At 39.4% G+C, this 10,404-nt stretch overlaps 1 pseudogene; it reads left to right on the plus strand.

Annotated features, from left to right (window-relative positions):
- Positions 1-4,191: 4,191 nt before the first annotated feature.
- Positions 4,192-4,769, plus strand: LOC103727288 (annotated as a pseudogene).
- Positions 4,770-10,404: the final 5,635 nt, after the last annotated feature.

The following is a 10,404-nucleotide window of genomic DNA, read 5'->3' on the forward strand; positions in this document are numbered from 1 at the left end:
GCTCCACAGAGAACACCAGAAACAATACTACAAACTGAAGAGAGGGATGAACGTAGCCAAAAGGCTACCGAAGGAAAACAAATGAAGCTATCATTACTGAAACACAAAATAAGACTGAGAACACAAACAACAAAACCAAAGAGACAGCAACCAGCACACACCTTTCAATAATAACTTTAAGCATTCATGACCGCAAGTCTTTAATCAAAAGACACAGATTGGCTGAATGGATCAAGAAACAATCCATCTTTTTGTTTTCTACAAGTAACATATTTCGCCTTCAAGTATAAGGCACTGCCTTAGAGCCAAAGAATGGAAAAAGTATTCCAAGAAAATGGGTCCAGGAAACAAACAGGTGTTGCTATCCTAATATCTGACAGACTAGAGTTCAAACTAGAATTAATCAGAAGAGATAAAGAAGACTTCCTTTGGATCCATAGAACAATCAACCAAGAAAACATTACAATCTTAAACGTGTACGCACCAAACTCTGGTCAGATGGGGGAGAGGGGATCCTAAATGTGTTTAAGATCTATTATATAAAATGTACAAAAACTCAATAAAAATATACATTTAAAAAAGCATACTACAAGCAGTGTGTGGTGGTGCATGCCTTTAAAATCCCAGTACCCCTGGGGCAGAAGGAGTCGGATCTCTGTGGGTTTGAGGCCAGCCTGGTCTACATAGTGAGTTCCAGGCCAGCTGGGGCTACAGACAAAGAGACCCTGTCTCAAAAAGACAAAAAAAGAAAGCATACTGAAGGACTTTGAAACACAGATTAACCCCCAACTCAGTAATAGTAGGCAATTTCAATACCCGACTTTCTTCAATAGACAAGGTGTCTGGACTGGACAAAAAATAAACAGAGAAACACTGGAATTAAATGTCATCACACATCAAATGGGACTAAGATATCTACAGAATACTCCACCCAAACACCCAAAAATATACAGTTTACTTAGCAGCCCATAGACGGTTCTCTAAAATACATCACATACTGGGACACAAAACAAAACTCAACAAATATATAAAAATTGAAAACTTTGTGTATCTTATCTGACCACAACTCAATAAAGTTACAATCAACAGCAAAAGAATCTCTATTGATTACAAGAACTCATGGAGACTAAGCAACACAGTACTGAATGGCAAATGGGTCAAAGAAGAAATCAAGAAAGAGATAAGAAAAAATCCCGGAATCAAACGAAAATTAAAGCAAAGCAGAACAGAAGCTTTGGGATACACTATAGCAGTTCTAAGGGTGATGTTTAAAGCTCAAAGAGCCTACATTAAAAACCAGAAGGAGCACAACTGACATCATGATGCAACTCAAGAATGTGGAAAAACAAGAACAAACCAAACCCAAACCTAGTAGACAGGAAGAAATAATAAAATCAGAGCAGAAATTAAGTAAATAGAAACAAATAAAACAATACTAAGAATCAACAAATCTAAAAGCTGTTTCTTTAAAAACATTAACAAGATCAACAAACCACTAGCCGAATAACCAAAAGAAAGATGAGACTCAAATGAACAGAATCAGAAATGAAAAGGGAAATATTACAGCAGACACCACAAAGAAATTCAGAACATTATAACGGAATACTTTAAAATCCTATTCTCCCTTAAGTTAGGCAACCTAAAAGAAATTAATTTCTAGATTCATCCTCACCACCAAAGTTAAACAGAGATCAACAATTTACATAGATCTATAACAAATAAGGAGATGGAAACTAATCCTGACCAAAAAATGCCCAGGTCCAGTTGGATTTACAGAAGAAATATACTAGACCTTCAAAGAAGAACTACAGCTAATTTTTCTAAAATTATTCAAAAAATAGAAACAGAAGGAACACTTACAAATTCCTTCTAACAAGTCAGTATTATCCTAATACCAAAACTAGATAAAGATACAACAAAAAAGGAAACTATAGGTCAATATCCCTGATGAACATAAATGCAAAAATTCTCAACAACATACTTGCAAACCAAATATAGGCATATATCAAAAGAATCATCCATTATGATCAAATTGGCTTTATCCCAGAGATGCAGGGATGGTTCAACACACATGAGTGAATAGAGGTAATAAATCATGTAAATGAACTGAAAGACAAAAATCACATGATGATCATGGTGTCATCCTAACAGACACAGAAAAGATAAAATCCAACATGCCCTCATGGTAAAAGCCCTAGAGAGAATAGAACTGAAGAGAACATATTGCAGTTTAATAAAGACCGTATATGACAAACCCAAGCCAACACCATCCTATATGGATGAAAACTCAAAGCAATCTCACTAAAATCCAGAACATGACAGAGCTGTCCACTATCCTCACTCCTTTTCAATACAGTGCTTGAAGCCCTGGCTAGAACAGTAAGACAAGAAAAGGAAATTTAGAAGATTCTAATAAGGGTTGAAGAAGTCAATTTATCCCCTTCTGAAGATGACGTTATACATAAGCAATCCCAGAAATTCTACCAGGAAACTGCAAGAAGCGATCAACATTTTTAGCAAAGTGTCAGGATACAAAAATCAATAGCCTTTCTATATACTAATAACAAATATGCCGAGACAGAGATCATAGAAATGCTCCTGTTTACAATAACTTCAAAAATATCTAGAATAAGCTTAACCATGGAGGTGAAAGCCCTCTACAATGAAAATTTTAAATCTCTGAAGAAAAAGATTGAGGAAGACACTAGAGGATGGAAAGACCTCCCACACTCATAGATTGGTAGAATTAATATGGTGAAAATGACCATTCTACCAAAAGCAATTTACAGATTCAGTGCAATCCCAATAAAAATCTCTGTTGACATTCTTCACAGAAATAGAAAAAGCATCCTGAAATTCATATGGAAACATAAAAGACCCCTTACAGCCAAGAAAATCTTGAGCAAAAAGAGTAATGGTGGAGGAATTACCATACCATATTTCAAGCTATATTACAAAACTGGTACTAGCACAGAAACAGACATGTAGATCAACAGAACAAAATATAAGACCCAAACATGAATACATGTAATTACAGTCACTTGATATTCAGCAAAGATGCTGAAAGTACACAGATGAAGGAAAACAGCATCTTTAACGAACGGCGCTGGGAAAACTGGATGCTCACATCTAGAAAGATGGAATTAAATCTATATCTAACACCCTGCCCAAAACATCAACTCCAACTGGATCAAATACCTCACTGTGAAACCTGAAACTCAGAAACTGCTAGAAGAAAACAAGGCAGAACTCTGCAAGACACAGGTGCAGCAAAGAACTTTCTGAACAGCACTCCATTTGCTCAGGAATTAAGCCCAACAATTGACAAATAAAATATCATTCAACTTAAACACTTCTGTACAGTAAAGGAAACACTCAAGTGAGCAAAGAGAAAGCCCCCAGAGTGGAAGAGAATCTTTTCCAGCTATACATCTGATAGAGGATTAACATTTAGAATATACAAAGAACTCAGAAAATGACCCAATTTAAAAATGGGCTACATATCTGAACAGAGAGTTCTCAAAAGAAGAAATTAAGCATCCTCAGGAGAGTTGCTTTATCCCACTCTTCATCCTGCAGCTTTGTCCAGCCTGGCGGCTCAGCTTGTGACTTGGGGGACCCCGGCCTGTGGCAGCCTTCTGGAGTAACTCCAGCTCATATTAAAAGTCCATCTTCTGAAAAGCCCTCCCGGTGCTTGTGGGTACAGGAGGAAGGTGCCAACCAACAATGTTTCCTCAAACCCATTTCATCAATGTCTCTCATACTGAATGTCTTACAAAACATGCCAGCATACTTTGTGTTCCCATAGGCCAGGACTTCTCCAGCAGCTGACCTGTCTTGCTGACTTAGAAAATAAAGACTATCGGTTCAAAGTATCATTTGTATTATTGGGAAAAAGCTTTTTTAGAACCTTGTCAAAGACCTAATTTTGAGTTGATCCCTCGCTTGAACTCTATGAAGTCTGATAATTGTGAATCTATGGTTTCATCTTTTGCTGATGTTTTGTGTGTGGCAAATGGTAAAGCCACTTGTCTCCTATTTCATAATTGTATATGGAAAAATGAGGAGGAGAAAAAATGGATATTTTCCATGCTTCCAAACTAATTTGGATCCATTGTCACCTGCTCTAAGATAGAACAAACCAATAGAAAATGATCTTCCAGATTCTTTGACTTGAATGAGGACCCCAGTATGGACCAAACACCATCACTATCAGAGACTGCTCTGTGCAGTTCCGTGTTTTCTTCTCCTTCTCCATCACCAGTTCGTCCTCAGTTTTCTTCTCTTCAGCCTCCATGTTTTCCTTCTCTACAACCAGGATCTACTATTCCTGTGACTTAGATAATCAGAACTGAAATGAAAGAGCATTACCAGGTGGTGATAAGACAATTTATAGCCATTCAAAAACCCAGAGAAGTAATGATGTTCCAAATATGCTGGGCATTCTAAAGGACATGAATAAGGTCAAGCTTTGTGCTACTGAAAGGTTACCTGGTGGGAGGCCCATTCGCATGAGTAAAAGACCAAGTGTTCATTGGGATCCAATGTCTTTAATATCGAATGCACTTAAGCAGAAATTGGCATTTCAAGAAGATGATTTCTTTGACAAAGAAAACAGATCTTGGGAGCCTTCTCCATTTTCTAGCCCAGAAACTTCGAGCTTTTGAAATCACATTTCCCCATCATAAGGACAGTGATCTAAGGGAAGAACCGATAATACAAAGCTGTTGGCCAAGGTGTCAGAAGTGAAAGTTGTGTCTACACTCTAAAGGACAGATCAACATTGTGCTGTCATATCTTTCACTGCTTTTCAGAGAATTATAGCTTCCATTGGTCAGGGTATTAAGCCATACCCTGGGACCTGTTAGTGTTCAGCCTGAGAAAGACAACTAAAAATACTAGTCTCTGGTTTTTGGAAAATCCTATGGTTAACTGGCTACTGAAGAAAGATGGGTATGTAGATTTGTCCTGCTTATATGTTAGTGTTACTGAAAGCTAAACACAAATTTCAATGATTTTCCTAAACAGTTATGACTTCCTAATTTAAGCTCCTTTGAATTTTTTGTTTTGTTTTTGTTTTGTTAGACACAGGATCTCACTATATAGACCTGGCTGACCTGGAACTCACTATGTAAACCAGTCTGGCCTCAAACTCACAGAGATACATCTGCCTCTGCCTCCTGAATGCTGGGGTTAACAGTGTGCATCACACACCTGACCTGCGCCTTTAAATCTTTTTAAAAATTGGTAATGAGGGCTGAAGAGATGACTGAGTGTTTAAGAGCACTGTGGGTCTTGTAGAGGACCTGGGTTTGGTTCCAAGCACCCAGATGGCCACTAACAACTGTCCATAACTCCATTTCCAGAGGATCTGACATCCTCTCCTGGCCTCCACAGTCATTGCATACACAGGTGCACTTACAGGCAAAACACTCATATACAGAAAATAAAAATTAATTAATTAATTACAAATTTTTAAAAGTTAGTAATGATCTGGCTTATTTGGCATCAAACAACTTGGAGATTTTCAATGAGTAGAAAATATTTTTTTCAGCAAGATGGTCAGTTTTATTCATATAGGGTTTAACCTTCTAAAACTTCCTGAGGTTCATAAATTATTCTTATAAACCTATTTTGACTGTTAAGCACCACAAGCAGAAGTGGAATCTGGTTGGTAAGTTGTGCCCACGCTCACTGTGTAAATACATGTGTCTGATATTTGTTTCCTTTGTTCTTTGCTACATTATACCCAATTTCTTTGTGGATAGATTTATAATAAAGGTCTTTTGAACTTGAAAAAAAAAGAAATAAAAATGGCTAAGAAATATCTTTTAAAATGTTCAATATCCTTAGCAATCAGGAAAATGCAAATTAAAAGTACTTTGAGATAACACCTTACCCCAATCACGAAGGCTGAGATGGAGAAAACAACTGACAGGGCCTGGACTGATGGCTCAGTGGTTAAGAGCACTGGTTGTTATTGCAGAGGACCCACGATCAGTTCCCAACACCTACATGATTGCTATCAATGATCCAGAGCTCCAGTTCCAGGAGCCCTCTTCTGGCCTCTGCAGGCATTGCACAATGTAGGTATGCGTACATACACACAGGCAAAGCACTCATACACATAAAATTAAAATAAATGAAACAAGAAAATTGACAATAAATGTTGGTGAGGACGTTGGGAAAGGTACCCTCATTCACTGCTGGTGGGATTGCAAACCGGTATAGCCACTATGGAAATCAGTGTGGCAAATTCTCAAAAATTAAAAGTAAATCTATTATAAGATCCAGCTATACCACTCCTTGGCATATATCCAAAGGATTCACTATCCTACTGCAGAGATACTTCACTTTCTCAGCCATTTTCACTGTTGCTCTATTTACAACAGCCAGGAAAGGAACCAGCATAAATGTCCTTCAACTGATGAATGGATAATGAAAATGTGGTACATATCCACAGTGGAATTCTGCTTAGCTATAAACAAAATGAAATTGTGAAATCTGTAGGTAAATAGAACACATTATACTGAGTGAGGTAACTTAGACCCAGAAAGAAAAACTGCATATTCTCTTTTGTGAATCCTAGCTCTGAATCTTTAGAAGGGAATATATGATCTTCAGAAACTGCAGAATCCAGGAAAAAAGAAAGAGATGGGCGTGGGAGCATGGGAAGGAGCTCTGCAGAGGGGCATATTACACAGGTGTGATCAAAGCAGAAATGGGAAGTATGAGGGACTTCAACTGGCTTTAACTGGGAGTGGGGAATGAGGGTAATACAGAGGGAAAGGGAGGAAGGACAGATAAATAACACCAAGAATGTTTGACAAAACCAAAAGGAAGCATATGATTTTATGAGCATACTTCACACACACACACACACACACACACACACATATGCTTATTTTAGATGGAGTTACACCACAAGGGGTTATAATGCTCCCCCAAGAACTGTAGACTCTCTAACAAAACCTCAGTGCCACTTATTCTCTGCATTTTGACCAGAGATTTCATATATATATGCAATGTATTTTGATCACATTCACCCGTAACTCCTCCTGGATGGACTACCCACTTCTGCCCCCTCCCCTCATATTGTCTTTTAAAAAATAACTCACTGAGTCCAGCTTGTGCTGCCTATGTGCTCATGGCTGTGGGACTGTCCATTGGAACATGGTTGACCTAACCAGAACCACAACCCTGAAGAAAACTCACTGTCCCTCCCCTAGCAATAATCAAATGTCAATAACTCTTTAGGTGGGAGTGGGGACTTGCAAGCCCCTCCCCCCTCCATGCTGGAATGTTGACTGGCTTGATCTGGTGCAGGTCGTGTACAGGCAACCACAGCTGCTGTGAGTTCATGAGATTAGTGGTCCTGTCATATTCAAAAGGCATGGGTCCTCCCTGACCTCTGACTGTTACAATCTTTCTACCTTCCTCTTCTGAAGTGTTCCCTGGGCTCAGGGTGAGGAATGTAATACAAATGTCCCATTCATGGAAGAACATGCCAGAAACATTTATTCTCTGTGCTTTGAACAGCTGTGAGCTTCTGCAAGAAAAACCAGCATCTAGAAAAACCAGCGTCTAATATGTCATCACTTTATGGAATAAACTACACCCCCTGCCCCCGGAACTGAGAGGCTTAAGATAACAGCAATTATTCATTTTACTCATAAAACTTTAATCTGAGCAGTACTCCTCAGGGACAGCAATCATCTGCTCCACACAGCATCAGCAAAGGGTACAGGACCTCCTTTCAAGATTGTCACTCAGATGTCTGGGTGCCATCTGGGAGCTCAGCCAGCCAGGGCTATGGGCAAAAAGCCCTAGGGTCTCTCCATCCTGGCCTCATCTGGGCTAATCATCTTGGCACAATGCTGAGTTCAAAGAGCAAATGTCCTAAGGGACAGAAAGAAGCTGACAACTCTTTGACAGGTTTTGGTCTAGAAACGGACACAATTTCACTTGTGCCATAATTTATGGATTAAGCCATTACAGAGCCCAGATACAAAAGAATGAAATATAGATGTCCTTTCTCAAGGAAAAGAATGTTAAAGATTTGGGGAGGGGGAGCAAGCTTTACAATGATCTTTTAAACCACTAAGATCCTGATATTGATAACGTGCAGCAGTTAGCATCCACAGGGAAAGAGAAGAAAAAGAAGTAGCTTTATGCTTCCAGGTCACCAAGCAAGCAACGTCAACGGGGTGGGACTCTAACTTTTGTCAATTAAGACAAGTGAAGAAGTTGATAGGGAACTTTTGCAAAATCCTATTGAGATCAGTTCCATGTATCTTACAAGTCAACAAAATAAACACGAACAGTGCAGGAGAAATTGGGCAGAGAGCATGAATATGGGTGATTTGCAGAAGGGGAAATGCAGATCAATAAGACGCTGTCACAGCCATTTGTTAGGTTGGATGCCCAAGATCTATTTTCCCTTCCTAGCAATACATTGATTTCCCTAGAGAAATGATCCTTCCCCCTCCAGTTACGGTTCAGTGGGATTGCAATCACAGCGCTGTCTCCTCTTGGTCAAGGGCAGACATGAGGCTCAAGCTGAGTCAAGTGGAACTTGAATCTTAAGGGAGGTATTAAAAGACTAAAATGTGGGCTGGAGAGATGGCTCAGCAATTAAGAGCACTAGCTGCTCTTGTAGAGGACCTGGGATCGATTCTCAGCACCCACATGGCGGCTAACAACCGTCCGTAACTCCAGTTTCAGAGGAATTCTTCTTCTGACCTCCATGGGCATTGCACAACGTGGGTGTACTTACACACATGCAGGCAATACACTCATACACATAAAACACAATAAATAAAATATTTTAAAAGACTAAAATGAAGTTGTGTTCCAATCTTATGATGTTATCCTAAGAGGCCCCACCCAAAGATGCTCTTCGACATGAAGGGAAAACACCTGTTTTGCTTACCTACCTTCCTTCCTTCCTTCCTTGATGTGTGTGTGTGTGTGTGTGTGTGTGTGTGTGTGTATGTATGTATGTGATATGTATGCACTGGTGTGTGCGTGTTTGTTCATATGCACAAGCATGTATATGCATGTGGAGACCAGAGCTCAACATCAAATGTCTTGGCCAATTTCTCTCCACCTTATTTTTTTCAGATAGGGTCTCTTACTGAACCTGCTCACTGATTCAGCTAGACTGGATGACCAGCAAGCCCAAGGGATCCTCCTGTCTCTGCCTTCCTAGGGTTAGGTGACAGGCAATGAGCTACTACACCTGGCTTTTTCATGTGGGTGCTTGGGGTTGAACTGCGGTCCTCAGTTTGTGCAGCAAGTCTTTACCAAATGAGCCCTCTCCCCAGCCCCTGGAAGCTTCTGGGAGCTTCCATCTCCTGCTCATTCCAGTTCCTGCTGTTCCAGCCTCGCATTGATTCTGTGGAGCTCTGAGGTGGTTTCACTGTATCTCCCTTCATTTAACCCACCCAGAATGGTAAGATTGTAATAACAATGAAAGAACACTAGTCTCTATGACTGCTCACCCACAACAATAATGAAACAGATACATCTTGAGGCAATGAGACACAATTTTGCTTATTGAATTGGCAAAGATTCCTAAAAGTTGTTACAATTTTAGAAAAATGACTCCTTGTAGTTGTTGGTGGGAGTGTACATTGATACACTCTTTCTGGAAGTCAAAGTACTATATATTGAAAGCTTGGCATGTACACACATATTCTTCAAGTCATATAAAATTCTATGTGAAAGCTAAACACAAAGATACCTCTTAAAATATTGTTTGTAATAGGAGAAAATTAGAAACAACAGAGGTAACTTGCATAGCACATAATGTATCATCCAAAGGAATTTGAAAGTGAAAGAAGATGTTATCGATCATTATGCCAAGATAAAAGATGGCAAACCAACCCTGTTCCAGGGGACCAGGATGATAACTGTTCTTTTGTATGCAATAAATGGTCAGGGGTTAGTACTGTGATGTTATAGTGTTGCAGTGAGATAACAGAATTCAGCCAAAGCATTAAAATATGATTATGCATATTAAAATTATATACTTATTGGGGACTGGAGAGATGGCTCAGTGGTTAACAGCATTGGTTGCTCTTGCAGAGGACCTAGGTCTGATTCCCAGCACCCGCGTGGTGGCTAACAACTGTCCATAACTCTGATTCCAGGGGGATCTGACACCCTCTTCTGAGCTTTGAGGGCATTGCATTTACATACGTGCAGGCAATACACTCATACACAAAACATAAAAAGAATAAATTTTTTAAAAAATTTTTAATTACATACTTATTGGACCTTGTTACTGGAGCTGTGTATTGCTTCACTGATTTTCCTGTCTTTTTATACTCATTTTACAAAATATTATAGAGGGGTCAGGGAGTATCTCGCAGTGACATGCTGCCAGGCATACATGTGCAA

This window comes from Nannospalax galili, unplaced genomic scaffold (assembly GCF_000622305.1).
Source record: "Nannospalax galili isolate Female #2095 unplaced genomic scaffold, S.galili_v1.0 scaffold369, whole genome shotgun sequence".
Classification (NCBI taxonomy): domain Eukaryota; kingdom Metazoa; phylum Chordata; class Mammalia; order Rodentia; family Spalacidae; genus Nannospalax; species Nannospalax galili.